The sequence below is a fragment of the Toxorhynchites rutilus genome, chromosome 3 (genome assembly GCF_029784135.1).
Source record: "Toxorhynchites rutilus septentrionalis strain SRP chromosome 3, ASM2978413v1, whole genome shotgun sequence".
NCBI classification, from domain to species: Eukaryota; Metazoa; Arthropoda; class Insecta; order Diptera; family Culicidae; genus Toxorhynchites; species Toxorhynchites rutilus.
Genome location: NC_073746.1, coordinates 279,233,348 through 279,252,495, shown reverse-complemented (window position 1 = coordinate 279,252,495; position 19,148 = coordinate 279,233,348). Strand labels below are relative to the sequence as shown.

At 39.0% G+C, this 19,148-nt stretch overlaps 1 long non-coding RNA gene across 4 annotated transcripts in view; it reads left to right on the top strand.

Annotated features, from left to right (window-relative positions):
• LOC129779083 (uncharacterized) overlaps positions 1 to 19,148 on the top strand; it is a 144,067-nt gene that overhangs the window by 25,504 nt on the left and 99,415 nt on the right. For 2 of the 4 annotated variants that reach the window (XR_008743561.1, XR_008743560.1), the window contains exons 2-4: positions 1,492 to 1,929; positions 6,898 to 7,124; positions 18,399 to 18,428. This is a non-coding gene — a long non-coding RNA (uncharacterized LOC129779083). The remainder of the gene's footprint in view (positions 1 to 1,491; positions 1,930 to 6,897; positions 7,125 to 18,398; positions 18,429 to 19,148) is intronic. The other 2 variants (XR_008743562.1, XR_008743559.1) reach the window with 1 other exon arrangement.

Below are 19,148 nucleotides of genomic sequence, written 5' to 3'. Positions count from 1 at the left end.
AGGAAGGAGTGAGCACATGTCAACAAGTTGCTTGCGGCTAACCGCAGCTCTCGGAGGCCAATACAAGCTGACAATACAGAGGTCTTTGCCTCTGATGTTTGCATGACAAGCAACAGCTTCGATCCCTCCAATAGATGGAAGGTCAATTCGAAAAAATGAGTGGCACTTATTGATCCCCAATAGTACCCCTCCGTATCTGTCATCGCGGTCCAAGCGTATTATATTAAAATCGTGGAAAGAGAGATCATTTTGAGAAGAGAGCCAGGTTTCGGATAGAGCAAAAACATCACAATTGAGTTTATGAATTAGAAATTTGAATGTATCCAATTTAGGGATAAGACTACGACAATTCTACTGTAAAACAGTGATATCTCCGACTTCTCTATTTAAATTAGACATCAAGAGAGATAATCATTGCAAGGAGGGGCCATGTTTGCATCAATTGCTGCAAAATTGTCTTTAGTACTGGAAGCATTGCGGTGACAATGGTTCTGATGGAGTCGGAAACATTAAAACACGTGAAGATTTGATCCACAAGGTCAGACAACTTTATAAATCCCGATTGGGAAGTTGAACTTGACGGAAAAACAGGGACAGTTGGGGTTTTTGATGTCCCCTCGAGTGCTGGGTCGTTCGAAGGTGAACTATTACCACGGAGGCCAGGAGGGACCTGATTTTGCTTATCCGCTGCACTCGATTTTTTGGGCAAGCTAACAGGGGGTATCACCGGAGGGACTTGTCCTTGAACTTTGGGAGTGGTCACATTTTTGCGCCGGGGATTCCCTTGAGAAATAAACGGCGTGCCCCCGTTAGCTGTATCCGCTTCCATTTCGTCAACTGGCAACGTAGCGAAGACATTGTGTGTATTGATTGGTTGTTGTTCTTGAGCCAGTGGAGAAGCGCCCTTCAAAATTTCTGCGAAAGTGCTTTTAGAGCGTTCCCTCAAAGAGCGCTTCTGTTTCTCCCAGCGAGCCTTGTATGTTTCACAAGCTGAGAGCACGTGTGGGGATCCCCCGCAATGTGGACACTTATGCTCAGTCGCACTGCAGGATTTCCCCTCATGTTGTTCTCCGCAAGTGGCACATCGTTCTTTATTGGCACAATAAGCAGCCGTGTGACCAACTGACTTGCACTTTACACAAGTCATTGGCTTTGGAATAAAAAGTCGCACGGCTAACCTCAATTTATCTACCATCACGTAGTCAGGGAGAGCTGAACCAGCGAAGGTGACTCGAAACGAGTTGGACGTATTTGGAACACGTTTGAGTGACTTTTTTTTATCCGTTAGGAGGGAACTAGAGTCAGAGACCTCCATATCCGAAGGTCCCCCACTCTCTGCCATTTTAAATTTTCACTTATATTCTTAGTATTTTTTTAAACAATATTTCACAATAAAATAATTCACAAAAACCAAAAAAAAAACTTTTAATTATTAAATATTTTCTCTCAGTATATTTAATGTTATTCACCTATGAACGCACTCCATTGCAGATGAACGGCAGCGTGCTGAAAGCTCGTTGGTGGTGGGAATGTGCCTACGACACCACTACACACAGTCGTCGGTGAAAGCTTACCCGCACTGTCACTGTTGGCACGATGACTCGGCGAAATCTCCAATGTCGGCGAAGCAGCGACAAAACAAAAACCAATGCTTGGCTTTCCGAGGATGAAAGCCTCTATCCACTTGCAGGCAGGGCACTTCACTTACTATCCAGATAGCGAAATGAACTCTTCAGCGGCAAAAAAACAACAATCACGCGGTAACCGATAACGGAACTTGGACGCGACTTTCCTTCGTCTGGTTACTTCGGGCAATCGGCGAAGAATGACCGAAATGTGTTCTTTTACAGAGATTTTAAATCAAGGTGACTGGGGAAATCGACATTGCAAATATATGCATGTCGGGGGCATTTTTATATTGCAAGTAAGGTGAGTGATACGATAAATTCTAGCGAATAAAATTTTAATTTGGAACTTGAATGTTGGTTGCTTCGTGAAATTTCATATTTCAATTTCAATCGTTCATTGTGAAAAATTTAGCACAAGTATGAGTGTAAAATTGTATATGGTTGCAGTTGTGTTGAAAATGACATAATATGAAACGATTTATTTCAATTTTCCATAAATGAAAACCAAGGTTTGTTCCCGCTCGAGAACGAGTCGTTAGGTTTAAGCTTGTTTTGTCCATTTTCATCCAAGGGAAGTTAATACGGCGGAAAAATTGGAAAAGTTAAGAAAGTGATTTCCTATATGCTCTACATATAGTATTAGGTGTTGTTGTCCAATTAAAATTCACATTGGGTTGAATAAATACTCAGAAAGTAAAAAATATAAAAGAAAATTATCTTTTCCATTTCGAATAAGTTTTCTCTATATTAAAGAAAAATTGATAATTGTGATCGGTATTGGTAATTATCTTATATTACATTGGTAAGTTTTTTTTTCTTTATTTCATCCATACATAACACAGGAGCCATCTCGTCTAGGATCACAGAGGGCAGTTTTCATCATATCTCGTTCCTATTCGGTATCTTTCATCTGATACGCACCATCCAACGTGTACAGAAAATAGTAATTATATGAGCAGCGTTTCAATGGTTTCTTATATTGATATACTATGAAACACTAAGACACTATCGTGACAGGCATGTTTGAACTCTACAAAGAATGTGATTCAAATGTAGATTTAGCTTATAGCACATAATACTGACAATTGTTTATTTTCGAACGATATATGAAAGCTGTATGAAACTACGTCTATTATGCGGACAAACGGTGACTTTTTGGAAATGAGTTTTCGAAATTGCTCAAATGTTTTCGAACAAAAAATGTTTGTTTGCATGTTGAGCAAATGTATTACATTGCGTAGAATGCATAACGGCGAAAAAATCGACTTTGTTCATTTTGTTGCTTACGTCTCCTATACAAACATGGGCAGTGCAGGAACGTCATTTGCAGGCTCAGTCAAGCACGGAGGAGGCAATGTAATGGTGTGGGGATGCGTTTTCTGGGTTAATGTTGGAAATCTGGTGCGAATTCATGGAATCATGACAGCAGATGTCAGCAGACATTGACATCCTTAAGGACAACCTGCGGGAATCGCTTCGAAAAATTGCCCTACTTGCTTCGTTTTCCAACAGGACAACGACCCGAAGCATACTGCTAAGAAGACAAAAGTCTATTTCCGTTCACGCAAAATAGAACCCCCATTTCACGACTCTCCAGAAGGCGGAGAATCGAATCGATCCTCAGCACTTCCTGAACTTGGTCGATAGTAGGCCCAAACGTCTTCAACATGTCATTGAAGTTTCAGGTTTTCTTTTAACTTTTTTACTTTTATTGTGTGATTTGTTATTTCTCGAACTCGTGTTTTTATACTTGTTTTCTATTGTTATTTTGTTTGCCAAAAGAATAAATTTTTGGTTTAAGTTTTATGAATTGAATCCAGCTATATATGATGGAAATACATTGAAAAATGTTGTTATAATGAAAACTCATGAAATTGCTATGTTTATTTGACAAAATTGTTTTTTATTCCAACAAAATTGTAAAAATCGTTATCTAATGCTGTTTTTAATAAAATGTAAACAACACTTTATTTATATCGCAATACCGCACAGCTATAACGTTCATAACATGATAAAACGAGGAGTTACTAAAATGTTTTTCGTGGGTGGGCTTTTATTTTTCTCAACGCATATTTGCAAACATTGAAGAAGTCATGTAACGGAGTAAACAAAATCTAACAAAAATGACAAAACTTGTTAATTACTTGAAAGAGTAATAGTTAATAAACAATTCTATAAAATTGCGGTAATTGTTTTTGATAAAATAGTCCAGTTTTTTTATGCCCATCACTGTATGTATTTATCTGATAAATGATTCCAGTTAAGGAAGACGAAAAAATCTTTCCCCAGATTTATACACCATATTACAAGACACTTGCAACAATGACAACAAAACTGCGCGAACTGCACTTTCCCATGTAGACTTTTTATTAAACGGTTTTATTTAGCTTGCCCTGTAATTTGTATGTTTGTATGTTTGTAGGTTTGTATGTAAAGGGTGTGTCACATCAAATTGCATCACGGAAAAAACGCTGTAGAAATTTAATTTTTAGGAATTATATCTTCAGCTTTCGCTTATAATCAGATAAGAGTGTATAGATCACGTTGGCCATGCTTCACTGTCAATTTTTGCTCCGTCAGTGAAAAAGATCACAAGCGCGTAGTTAAGCAGTTTAGACGTGATCCGAGATGTTCGGTCCGGGATGTCGCCAATAAACTGAATTTTTCAAATTCATTCGTCCAGCGGACCAAGCAGCGGGAGGGCCTGCGTACATACAAGGTTCAGAAGGCTCCTAACCGCGACGAAAGGCAAAACATGGTTGGGAAGACGCGAGCCCGGAAGCTGTACACCGAAATGCTGACGAAGCCGCATTGCCTGGTAATGGACGACGAAACCTACGTCAAAGCGGACTTTCGTCAGCTACCGGGCCTATTGTTCTTCTCCGCAGAGGACAAATTCAGCGTTCCGGAGGAGATTCGCAAGCAGAAACTATCCAAGTTTGTCAAAAAGTACTTGGTGTGGCAAGCGATCTGTTCTTGCGGAAAGCGGAGCGCCCCCTTCGTGATGACCGGCACGGTAAACGGGCAGGTTTACCTTAAGGAGTGCCTACAGAAGCGCTTACTACCACTATTGAAGCAGCACGAGGGCACGAGCATCTTCTGGCCGGATCTCGCTTCGTGCCACTATTCAAAGGACGTGTTGGAGTGGTACGAAGCCAACGGGGCCACCTTCGTGCCAAATGAAATGAACCCGCCCAACGCGCCGGAGCTTCGCCCAATAGAGAAATATTGGGCGATTATGAAGCAGGCCCTCCGGAAGAACCCAAAAGTTGTCAGATCGGAGGCGGACTTCAAGAGAAAATGGATTTCTGTTCAAAAAAAAACTACAACCTGACGTTGTACAGAACCTTATGGACGGGGTAAAGAGGAAGGTGCGAGCATACGGGCTTGGGCTCGAAGTATGAATAAAAAGAAAATGCCAAAAGTTGTTTAATAGTTTTTATTTTACTGTCTAAAATTTTCAAAAGGATCGGTCTACTGGGCGAATTTCTACAGCGTTTTTTCCGTGATGCAATTTGATGTGACACACCCTTTATGTAACATGATTGTCTGTAGCGCTTTACCACATTGATAGAAATTTGGACTCTTTCCTGTTGACCGATTGATGTGAAATTTGGAACACACCTGTATCTCCGCAGTCATTATAAAACTGTGTATTTCATGATTTTAAAAATCCAAAATGGCGGCCGCTACAAAATGGCGGATTACATATTTTCTCAAAACCCTATCAATATGGATTTTTTCCCAAAACCCATCAATATGAGTATCAAATGAAAGGGCTTGACTAGTACAACACAGTTATTCGTGAGGAATGCAAATCCAAAATGGCCGCCACGACAAAATGGCAGATTACATATTTTCTCAAAATCCCATCAATATGGGTATCAAATGAAAGGGATTGATTAGTAGAACACAATTATTTATGAAAAATGCAAATCCCAAATGGCCGCCACAACAAATTGGCAGATCACACATTTTCTCAAAACCCCATCAATATGGGTATCAAATAAAAGAACTTAACTAGTAGAATAAAGTTATACATGAGAAATTCAAATCCAAAATGGCCGGCACAACAAAATGGCGGTATATATTTTTTCCAAAACCCAATCAATAACTAGTAGAACACAGTTATTTATAAAAAAATGCAAATCCAAGATGGCTGCCACCACAAAATGGCGGATTGGGTATCGAACGGTTTCATTCAACTTGATCTGCTTGCATGTATGTTTGTATGTCTGTAGGGTTATCTCACATTAACAAAAATTTGACCCCGTTACTTTTGATTTATTGATCTGGAATTTGGAAAAAAAAGGCCTTTATCTCTGCCGTCATTATAATACTGTGTACAGGCAAACCTTTTTTTTTGTGCGGTGGTTTCCCCCAAGTTTCCCCCAAGAAAATAACTCAAATCCACGTCATTCACCGTTCAATTTTCTTTGGTTTCCCTGCTTTGCAATGGGACACTTTGCCTTTCCAGTTGCGCGTGGCTGTTTTGTGCTTTCAGTTGCATGTCGAAACGTGTTGCTGTTAGAAATCATGTCATGCAAAAACTTAGAAAAACTTAGAGCATTTGATGAGAGGAAGGGAATGATTTCAGAAGTGGATAATTGAGACGCAAATATGCTTTTTACGCACTGAATTGCATATAAACCATCTAAATAAACTAATTGGACGATACACCGCACAAAAAAAAAACGCTCAATAACAGAAAATCACACAAAAAAAATCGCACAAAAAAAACCGCACAAAAACAGGTTTTACTGTTTTCCATTATCTTGAAAAATCCAATTTGGCTTCTGGTAAAAATGGCTGAATGGCTTGACTTAGAGAACACACTACATTATGAATAACAAAAATTCAAAAAGGTGTATGTAGTTTTTGGCAATCCTCTCATTATCGGTATCTAATGAAATGATTTGACTAATAGAATACAGTACATCATCAAAATGTTCCGAAGAAAATTAGGTAAGAAATAAAAATAAAATAAAAAGGTTGAATGGTTTTATTGTAGAGCATACAGATCATGTACTAAAAACTAGAGAATAAAAAAAATTAAATTAAGTAAAATAAAATCGTGGGGCACATCGGATTTCCATTGTCCACAGTTATTTGTTTCATCATATGCCCACGATTATTTTATTCTCATAATTGCCCTAGATTAATGAAGGAAGGGATGTGATAACTACCAACTGCTACTTGCCTAATTATTTTCTAGCTTTCAGTAAATTAAACCGTTTAATCTAAAAAAGTTTTTTTCCCTTTTTTTCAGATATGGCTCCCAGCGACACTGATGAACACCTTAATTTATCGCTGTCGTCCGTTAGTAGTTGAAACATAAGTGCGAAACCATGTAACCGGAAAGATATATCGCTGCAGCAAACCCTAACTAAGTGCCGCTGAACAAGCAATCAACACTCTATATACCGATCAATGAATTAATATGAGCTAGAGTTTCGGCATCAGCCGGATAAAACGACGGCGAGGTTAAATTGAAAGGTAATCAATTATTAAAACGTACAATCCTCAACTAAGGGATTTCAAACGAGCCAATTTTTCAAGTTCATTTGATATCCAGGGTACCTAAACAGTGGCCCAGCCAGATTGAAACACTGTTAGTTTGAAGAAGGGGCAAATAACAGATTTATATAAACATAAACGCAGGCAAACGGTTGCCGGCCGATTCATTGAAAAAACATTAGGCGCCTCCATGATGTACTCTGGAACTGATGGAGGTGCATGTTTGATTGTGCGTTTTTAATTTTACAAATGCTCTGCTAAATGGAATCAATTTCATCTTCTTCCACTGCCACTGGTATCGTTTACTGCGTACATTGTGTATTCGCATTGATATTCAATTCCAACAACAAACTTTGAATGGAAAATTCTCGCTCTCTATAGGTAGCCTTACGAGCAAGCACTTTTTTTAACCATCCATGTCAGCCGCAACAGCATTTTTTTCGCAAGTGGAGCGCCTTTTCTTTACTGGCTGAACTCGAAAAAGAACGCCCCGGATGCAGACACATCTTTGCGCGGAGAAATCGTAAAAAATCACTCGTCGGCGTCTTTTCGATAATCGCAAATAGCATTTGCTTTGTGTGTCGACTATTGTCGCGCAACAGTATCAGATTTCAAATTATTACAGACTAGAAACTTCCAACGAAATGTTGATTCAGTGGCTGGATTCTTGACCGAGGTTGATTTTCAAGGAACATTAGCTCCCTTCGAATGACTTTTATTGAAACTGAATCATACCATGACAAGCACACCCCCATCGCTGTTCAAATAGAAGATCTTTCTGGCAATTCACAGATCACTTTGTGGAAATAATCGGTCGGTTTGTCGGCTAACCACGAATCGATCCAATTTTTGACTTCATCAAAGTTGGAGAAGTGCTGGTCAAGCAGACCATGTTGCATCGATCGAAAAAGATAGTAATTGAAAGGAGCAATGTCCGGAGAATACGGCGGGTGGGATAGGATCTACCATTTCAACGTTTCCAAGTATGTTTTAACCGGTTTCGTAATGGACTCACTTTTTATCGCCAGTAACGATTCGATGCAAAAAAAAACCCTTTCTTTTATGCCGTTGGAGCAGTTGTTCGCAAGTGAAAAAACGGCGTTCGACGTCTCGTGGATTCGATTCATACGGTACCCAATGTCCTATCTTGCGGATCATTCCCATTGCTTTTAAACGATCGGATATGGTTTGCTGAGCTACTCCGAGTGTATCTGCAAATTCCTGTTACGTTTGTGACGGATCTTGATCGAGTAAAGCCTCCAATTCTTCATCTTCAAATTGTTTTTGGCGGTCCGGAACGTTCTTCGTCTTCCAAGCCAAAATTACCCCTTTTAAACCGCGCAAACCACGTCTGACACGTTCGCTTAGTTGGAGCATGCTCACCATAAACTTCTACCGAAATGCGGTGACTTTCCGCAACTTTTTTCTTCATATTGAAGTAAACACTCCCCGCAAAAACTCTCTCGTCGGTACGAAATTCGACATATTCGAAGTGATAAAAAACCAGGGCTCGGCATAGTCATAGTCAACTGAGGATAGTCAGCTGACTATCTGACTGACTATATCTGTATTCAGTTAGTAATGACTTCTGGCTTCTTCACGTAGTTTCTCCGCCAAAACGACTAAACAGTCAGTCGGGCGTTTAGTCGCTCCCTCTACCGACTCGACTATATCATTTCATTCATCCCAGTCAAATTATCCTCATTGCATTTTGAAGTGACTTTCCCCAAAACGAATTCGTTCCTCTCTTCCTCTCTCCCATGTACGTGTACATTAGGGTGCCAATGAATGTATAGGAAAAAATCGATCTAAAAATTCCAAAAAGTTCCCCTATAAAATATGTTCACCACCTCGAAAAAAAACGCCCTATGCAAAATATCAGCTTAATCGTACTTAAGGGAAGGTGACACAAAGCGGTAAAAGTTTGAGTTTTTTGAAAATCGAAAAATCACCCAAGAGGGGAGTGAAAATGGAAAATGGGGTTTTCGAAAAAAAAAATTGATGCCTTAATTTTGATGTCTTAAAATGGCAAGAAACGTCGAGATCTAATGTAATCTCGAAAAAAAAATTTTTGTCAAACATCGGCACTCTGGGACTTAGTTTTTTTTTTGAAAGTGCGAAACGAAAAGTATGGTTTTGGGCAGGGATGGTAAAAAATCACATTCAACGATCAATGAATAAGTATATCCCTCTAGTCGGATATTTATAAATCACCCCCAGCAGGCGATGCTCTTTTATTCTTCATATGTACACAGAGAGAATACTTGGAACGGTGATCTACCAAGATCTCAAAAAAGCAATATGAAGCGGAATCCCCACTGCTTGCACTCTCGAAGCATTACTTCCAGGGCTAGTTATTTTCGAAGCTAATAAATGGAATTTAATTTTATACCTACTCCTCTCACTTCCACTGCAGTCATGTTCGGTGGTTTCGTTTCAGTGTATCGGGATGTGATGGAAACGAAATATTACCTACGCATACTGAAACATTGACACTTCTGTTTCGTTTCTTTTCTCTTTCGTTCTCTTACAAGTATGAAAACAGAAGCTTTCACTGACGATTGAAACTGCTCGAACGGGTTATACTTATTTTCATTTCGCATATTGAAGGACGCTTACTGCATTCAGTTGTAAGTTTAGTTTTAGCAAAATGGATCGTCGCGGACTGTGTTCCAATAAAAGGGAAACAAAAAGAGGCAAACTATCGGAAATAGCTGTGAAGTTTATCAGACGTAGTGAGGACGGGCTGTTGTATTCGTGCGATATTGATGATGCAAGGAAATGCAAATACACGCAGATTAAACTGGACATCAACAATTTCATAAGACATTTCCGAACATTGCATACCGAAATGTCGACGGCTGCGGGCCTGTTTCGGGAACAAGAACCGCTTAAGAAAAAGGTAAGGGTTGTCACAAAACGCCCAGCAGCGATTGACCAGCAGTGGCTAAAGGAATGCATGATCAAACTCGTTGCGTACCATAACCTACCCCTTTCTTGTTTCGAATGGGAGGGCATGAAGCAACTTCTTGAAGAGCGCATTCGCTTGAGCAATCACACGCACTCACATAGATACACAGGCCGGTTCTCGACTGCCTTGCATACATTTCTTTATCTTCTTTTAGGAATAGTCGAGGTTAAGGAGCGACAAACAGCAGGTTTCCTGAAAGCAAAAATTATGGAGATACATATACATGCCAAACCGATATAATAATTCTCCGATTTTCGTTAAAAGTGGTAGTTTTGTTTCTTATCTTATCTTATCGGGACTAATACCCGATTTTTTTTTTGACTATGGTGTTCATAACTCGAAAAGCCTCGAAAATTTTTGCCTCATTTTTGAAAAAAAAAAGGAAATTGATTTTCAGACCACCCTAATAAAAAATAAAAAATACTGGTCCAATATTTTGCGATAAGGAACAAAAGTATCACTAGCACGAACATCTGCGAATAATTATATCGGTTTGGCATGGAATGGATGTGCACACGTACGCATAAAACTATACAAATGTACACTTACAAGATATACATATGTTAGCGTACAAACACGCTCAATACTATGGCGTAACAATCTGTATACAGTGTTCCTTTTGTTACAGAGTTATATTGTGGAAACGTTTGCTCGAATCCAGCAGCTTCAGTCCTCAGTACCAGCGACTTCAGAAATACAGCAGCTTTCCAGCATAGAGGAAAATGAGAACGATAAGATTCTCACAGAATTACTAGAATGTACCACGATAAATCGTTTCTTATCCGATGATAGCAACTTTAATCAACAGCTCAAATCCATCGAGGTGGAGAAGAGACGAAACTCCGACTTCGACGTCTGGAGATTTTGGATGGACAGGATGGCTACCCATCCTGAATTGAGTGCTGTTGCTGCAGTAGTTCTGGCAACCCCTTCAAACCAAGTTTCCGTTGAACGTGCTTTTAGCGCATTATCGTTGATTCTAACGAATATCCGGTCAACACTTGGTGAAGATTCACTGGAAAATATTTTAATGATTAAACTGAACAAACCTGTGTTCCAAAAAATTGTTTCAAAACTGTGCAACCAGTAAACCAACTTATTCTTCTTTTTTAACAATATATATTAAACATATGAACTATGTGGTGATACTTTTCTTTGCTTTATTTCTACTAACATTGATATAAACCATACTACATAATGAAATATACTTCATTGAACTAAAAATTATAACAGTCATTTTTTTGCGTTATTTTTTACGCGATTCGTTTAAAATTACGCGATTTGTTTTACACGAGTTGCTCGAAATAACGCGATTGTCGATTATGTCTGGAAATTTTCAGCGTGCTCACGTAGAAATGCGAGCACACGCACAAACGCACACACAACGCACACAAAGCACGCGCACGCACATACACAAACGCGTGCACACACACACACACTCACACATAGGCGCACAAACGCGCACACACTCGCATACACGCGCACACATGCACTCACACATGTACGAACACACGCCCATACACACGTGCCCACACCTTCACAAACACGCACACACGCGCACACATGCACGCACGCAAAACAAAAAGCGCACACCTGCACGCAAGCAAAAAAAACACGCACACAAACACCCAAAAAACGCGCGAACATACACAAATACACGTGCACGCACAAACACACCCACACACAAACATCGGGCTGCCGGATACTCGGCTATCAGGACTCGAAGCTGACCGGATATTCGGTATCCAGTATCTGACCAAACCACTATCCGTTTCATCACTAATTTACACGCTTACTACTAGCGCCGGTAAATGATTACTCCTGCAGGCATACTGTACAACCCTCACTGCACCGTTTTCATTATTTTCAGTGAATAAGTTTCGAATGCAGCAAGGAAACATTCATTTCTATACAAACTGCCAAAATACATGGAGGCTTCAAATTAATTTTCAAGTGACGATTTCTAACGTCGCTTTTGTTTGCAGAATGAAAGGAATTAACGTGAAACGAAAGGAATATGTACGAAAGAGACGAGATATTTTTCTTACTGAGCGTGGAGAGAGAATGGGTATATTTTTAGCCTGCATGGTACTGCGGCAAAACGAGAAGCGATAGACACATTATTGAGTGACGATGTGCCAATTGAAGTGAAATTGTCAGGCCCTGATTACTTCTACTACTCAAGTTTTATCGTGAGTGCAAGCCACAAACGGTTAATCCCATTCCATAGAGCGGATGATGAGTTCTTGATCGGAAAGTGTAACAAGAGAGCATTGTCCGCAGTGAGTGGCTGACTCAGTCTCGTGTCGATTTTATTTTGCTGTCGTCTCCCGCCCGATGAACAGCAGACGGGTAAAGGATGCAATTGATTAATTTTATTTGGGCGAATCTCATCCCGCCCAAAATCGTTTTTTAGATACCAATAATTCTGAACATTCACAGTTCTCTCCAAATAATTTTTCCAATAGTAATTCAATTAGTGACTTCACGAAACACCTTTCGAATTCGATTGAGTTTCAGACCCTTTTTTATTTTGTAGATAAAACGGATCACATATTTGATTAATTCAATTCTGTGTGGTTACGTTCTTCGTTGCGAATAAATGTAATGAATTAGTATGGACGTATTTTATTCATATATCGTGGACTTCCGATATATCTGGCAGTAGATTTATCGAACGACTAATGTTTTTTATATCCCTTCAAACTTGTTGCATCTCTCAAGTGTACATACTGCTTTGACCGCAGATTTGCATGGTTAAATCTGATTAATTTCAGGTATTCAGTCTTCATTTTGTCGAATGAATACTGTTGGAACAATAGGTATCGCAGCAAATGATTATCAACATCCTACCTTATCATCAAACGGTATGCGAAGAATTTCAGTGTACTGACGGCATTGGAATATATGCTTTGTGAGGACCACACAATTATTATCAGAGCTAATAAACACCCGACTGGAAGTCATGAACATCAATTCAATGTGCCCAAGATAAATTTATCCTTTGAAGGACATTAACCTTTCTAAAGATGATCAGATGAAATATATTCCAATGTCGTCTGGAATAACCTGTCCAACACCTTATGATCGTAATATTGTTTTTGCTATTATTCTGATGTTTCATAACACGGCACTCTATTGATTATTCGCCGAAAATGAATAAAAAATATTCTTGAAGTTAGCCTACGGTTTTAGTAGCAGTGCAATATGGTGAGCCAGTCTCAGGATAAGAAAACATTTAAAAATAAAGTATGTAAAAATGTATCAATAGTAAAACAAAACGTCAAAAAAATTCTCAGCTTTGTGATAGCAGAGAATCATTATCCATTTGAGTTGAATGAGTATAACCCCACCCCCCTTCCCCCCCACAAACTGTGGATAGTCTATCTGCATACAAATTATGTAGAGTTCCACAATCCAAAAATTTTATGAGCAAATATTTACGTGCTTATACAAAAAAAAAAACACATGTTGACATATTTGCGCTAATTTATGTTTTTTGATTAATTCAAGGTAATCAAGGTCTTTTCTAGCCACCAGTTTACTCGGGCCCGAAAAAAGAGGTCTGTATTTGGGCTGGCGGAAAAATATATCTCGCAAGACCACGTGTTCGATATCGTAATAGGCTTGGCCAATAACGCATTTACATTAACTCATAAAATTAGTGAATTGAGGGGAATTATTGTTTGTAGTCTCTTGTAGATTAATTTAAACACCATCTGAGAAATCCTCTGTGAAACATTAAACATTAAAGTCGTCCTATCTGCTGTAGCGTATATTTTTATTTTACCCAGTTTCATCGAAGTAAACGCGCTCGGAAAGGAAAATTGAACGCCCGGACGAGAGAGCGAGAATCGTTATGCGTACGTCATAGAGACACTCATTCCCATGGAGCATATTCTTGTTAGGAGTTGTAAACAAAACGAGGACGGAGAGTAACTCAATTATTCGAACTAGTTTCAGTCTAGCAATGCTTTGGTCAACTCAGAGTTACCAAGAGAAAATCATTTGATTATGATGGGTGAGGATTAATAGTTAGTCGCAGTTTGCACAGATTGCGATCTGTGCAGTTTGCGATTGATCGTAAATCACATCATGCTCCCTTGTTTTCCATCCTTGGTTTTGGGTGCCAATAAAAAATAGTTATTCCGATTTTTCATTCGGAACATGCTAAGAAATGTTGTTTTGCACGATAAAAATATTACCTATGCAAAATATTAGCTCATTCAGACTTCATTTACTGGTGTCACAAACGTTATAATTTGAGTTTTTTGAAAACCGAAAAATCACCGAAAATCGGGGGTTTAAAAAAAAAGTTGGTGCCAAATGTCTTAAAATTGCATGACACGTTGAGATTTACAGTTATCTCAAAACATTTTTTGACGTAGGACTACGTCTTTCATTTCTATACCGGGGTGTAAAATCAAAGTTTCGAAAATGAAAGCGTTACGCCGGAGACCGAGATTTTGAGCGTTAATAGCTCCTAAACAACTGAACGAAATGGTATGATAAACACTTCATTCGAAAGATAAAATGTCTACGCGTTCTATACTTGTTGTTACCAAAAACTTGTTTCAATAGTCTTAAAATTGCTTTCAAAACAGGCTATTGAAATCACCAATCGGTATATAAGCGAGCGCCGCTCGAAAATCCTCTCAGTTCTAATTGAACAGCGATTGGAGCATGTTGTCGCTGTTGTGGTGAAGCTCTTCGTTTATCATGAAAGCGCGAATGAACGGTGTCACCAAGAGCCTGTTTGTGCACCTTAGGCCAGAAGGGAATCCATCAGGAGGAGAGTGATGCCACAAACGGTTCCCCGGGAAGATCTCGAAGCAGCCGCTACACACACACACACACACACACATATACACGCGAGGAATTCTTTCCGTTTAGATGCCATTCAGCATCTAGAAATATCCGGAAAATAATCTGTCAGTTCCTCTGGGAATTTAAAAATACATTCATGTGGAAGAGTTTATTTTAATGTTTTCTATCCATGTAACACTGTGACCAAATACATTTGGTTTTGTGATTTTTCAATCAATCGCAATTAACAGGATAGCTTCTGAAGATTATTCTTCCCCATCAGTAGGATATATTTTCGTATCCAATATTGGATGCATAAAACCTTGTACCTCCAACGTAACGCTCTCGTTTTCGATGTCCCCCAAATATTCATTTATTCATTCATTTAGAATGGGTTCAGATTCAACTTCAAACAAAGGATCACTGAATCAACGATAGTCCTACGTCACCATTGCGGTTATACCATAGATATAACCCACTTTCTGTTTTTTTGTCAAAAATCGATTTTTCACGCGAAAAAAACGACCAAGTACCAAAAAATATTTTTTTTAGACAAAAAAAAAATTGAGATAACTGTAAATCTCGACAAGTAATCCAAAAACTTACTAACACGTATAAAATAGCGTGCAGTGTGTGTGCGCTATTTTGCACGCTATTTACTAATACAAACGCGAGGACCTTTACAGCATACTTGATAAATGTCTAAGTTCGTTGGTTTGAGTTCACGATGGGTAGATAATAAACCCTCCATTGATGGGGTAACTTCTTTTTTTGCATCAGAAATCATGTTTTCGTTTCTCTTTATATGAACGTAAAAATAAAATTGCGTACGCGGGTATCAATTTCGTTCCTAGGGGAGTAGAAATAAGGATTGAAGTTAGTTGTATGAAGAGGCTCATTTGCATTCATTAGTCGAGTCAGTTAAAATAACCACTGACTGGACTAGTTCACCAGTCATCCTGCCTAGTCAACGCTAGTCAATTCATTTTCTAGTCAAGTCACTTTTCGTTGTGGGCGACTGCCGAAGCAGTTCTAGTCGAAGCGAAGCTACTGAGAGTAGAGTCGGTCTTCATTTTTCACCTCCGAAGATTTCGGGCCCTGCAAAAATCTATGTTGTTCACGCTTCAACTTTTTAACATATACTGAAAAAAACGCGCAATAACAGTAGCTTTCTAGCGAATGTCTGGAAATTTGATACACTGGAATAAAAATCAAGTTACGCCATCTGTTGTAAAACCGAAAAAAACTTACCAGCACACCTATAATCTGTACATTTATTCATAATATAAAGATTTATTCAGCAGAACTTGAGATATTAGTGTACGCCAGCTTGAAGAACTAAGTTTCGAGAAAACCGTTCTAACAGGTGAGTCATATGTAGCGGGACTAAATAAACACACGTTTAATTCTTTATTGAATTTTCCCAAATCCATACAATTTGCGTTTGGGGTGTGAAACTAAAGCTAAGAATTATTATTGTTGACATGTTGACTCACAGAAATTAAAATCATAATATCAAAAATGAAAAACAGTACTGCGTTTTAACTCATTAAAAGAGAGATTTGACAGTAAACAACCGTGCAACCAGTACATATGGCTTATGGGTTAATGTCTGACGTTATACATTTTCATAGCGTATAACTTATGTAACACCCAGTGGTATCTCAAGCAAAATCGACTCGGTATGCGTTAAAACCTTATGATTCTACCCAGAACTGAAATCTCGAAAGTGGAAGCTTCGAATGCCGCCAATCACACGAAAGGGGATTTTTCTTATCTACCCCAACCAGCTTCGCGCCCGAATTGGAACTAATTTTCATGCCATCCCCTATATAGCCAGCATCCAACACTGTCTCCATTTGCCACAGACAGAAGGTCGATTTTTACATAATTTTTCCCCAGATGCCGATCCAATCATTTTCAATCCTTTTCCGTCTCTGCCGATAGGATTGGGGATTAAGGCAATAAATCACTTCACGCCCTGGTGCAAGTAGCGCCTTCAATTAATCTTCATTCATCCACGCCAATTTGTGGAGAGCCATGCTAAGCGTCACGAGGGAGGCCGTCTCACCTCCACACCCTAAGTGGTGGGAATGATACCGAAGGGAGGTGTCTTACTCGATTATTGCATGTCACGTTCCGGAACACGGGATATGTTTTTATTCTTTCTGGATCGAAAATCTTAAAATTATACCTAGGCATACGATGATGTAGTAAAGTCGCGTCTCTATTTTGCTGTAGCGAATTTGTCTAGACACCGTGGAGGCTGCAAGTATCTTACTGACAAATGGAGCAATTTCAGCTGCAAGATGCATAGGAAATGAGAAACCATTTTCTGCAACATCAAACATAGGACGACCGCAAAAAAGCTAACCAACCGGATGATTTATTAGCGTGCTGAAAATGCAGACATTGGACAGATGATTCGATGCGGAAGAAGCTGGAGGGTGTAAATCCCGAGGATGTTTGCAATGCGGTGCATGATTGGGAAAGAACACTAGAAGAGTGATGATTGCGGCAAATGAGGGCGTAATAAATTGTGGAGATTATTTGGCAAAACTGCACTATTGCTGGTTTACGGCGTGTCGAAACAGTAGTTGGAGCAATCAAAGTGCTCAACAAAGACTGATTAATAACATGTAATTACAGAAATGGGATTATGTTTACCGGAATGCTCAGTCGTTTTGTTAATCCAAATACGAAGCATTCGTATTCGTTGCGAAGCGAATAATTCCTGCATAGAATGAACATAAACCTATGGGAGAGTTCTTCTCTCATAGTATCCTTATCACCATTTCAAAATATATCAAAGCGGTCGACGAACGAAATCTGTATATCTGTGCCCATACATCAGCTCCAGCGAGTAGCGTCTGACGAACGATACGATATTTCGTGTCACCTGTCCAATTTGCGCCATTCTGTTTTCAATAGTCACAAAAAAGGCACTGTGTCGCGCCACGTCTCAAGCTCTATACGTTTCTCAAAGTGCGCCTGGCCTAGGATTCATTCAGTTCGCCCTTTTTCGTAATCCCATTTCACCCCAGAACAAATACAACATTTCCTCAGTAATCGGAACAGTCGGTAAAAAACAACGGCACTGTCTACCTATATTGACACAGATAACCTGTATTAATATATACTAGTTGAAGGATTTTTTTTTTCTAATTTCATTGAGCTGTTTGTTTAGCTTACACTAACATCGGAAAAATATCATCAAATTTGAAAATAATGGTCGCTCGAATTAAAAACAGGGACAGAGGATAAGAAAGGAATTAAATTTACATTAGTGACACAGCAAAGAATCGGCAAAGGCTCCCACCAAATGAAGGTTCTCGGATGATCCGGTAGAACAAATTTCAATTTATTGTTTTCCCGAGAAGCGACTGGCGCTGTTAATATTTATGTTTAATTTCCATAATCTTGGGAGATTTAGCTGATTAAGATGTTTTTTTTTCATATTTTTCTTTTTATTCCAGGAAGGAACAGCTTCCGGTGAATCGATTTTGGTAAGTATCACAGAATAAAAAATAGTGACATACTGATTCGGATTGAAATAATGGATATTTAGGAAAATCGGAATGTGAAACTTTTGTAAACAAAACACATATGAAAAAGAGATAAACGCAAAACGTTGATACCGTAATTTTTATCTCTTTCATGCCCGTCTTCGTTGATGAAGTTTTCTTCGAAGAAAATTGTTTGTTTGCCGTAAACGCACTAAAAAACCTATTTATTGAAAAGCTCACTAATTAACAATCACAAGTCTTCCGGATAATCGAAGTAATCATAACACATGAAACGGGAAATGAAATCAGACGTACGACACCTTAAAAAACTCCGAAGCAGATCATCCTAACAAGTGCTGACATAGCATGCATAATAATTACCCATTCTCGTTTGTTTTATGTAAATTGAATTGCGAATGCAACACGAACGCCATGTTCCCAATTACGTTACATGCTGTAATTGAATTGCAAATTGGCATTAATCACCGTACTGATTGCAAACATATCGAAATATAAACCCATGCAGAGAGAAGATCCATTCGTCGCTTCATTCGTGTGTGCATCCTCTTTCAATTGTTATCAGACACAGGTGTGGTTTTTTTTCCTCCACTATAACGACAAGTACCATGCACAGATTGTGTAATTATCGGAAATGTTCCTCATCATGCAGCACGGCACACTGTCACTCCCGCTAATTGCTGGTACTTTGTTTATCTGTGT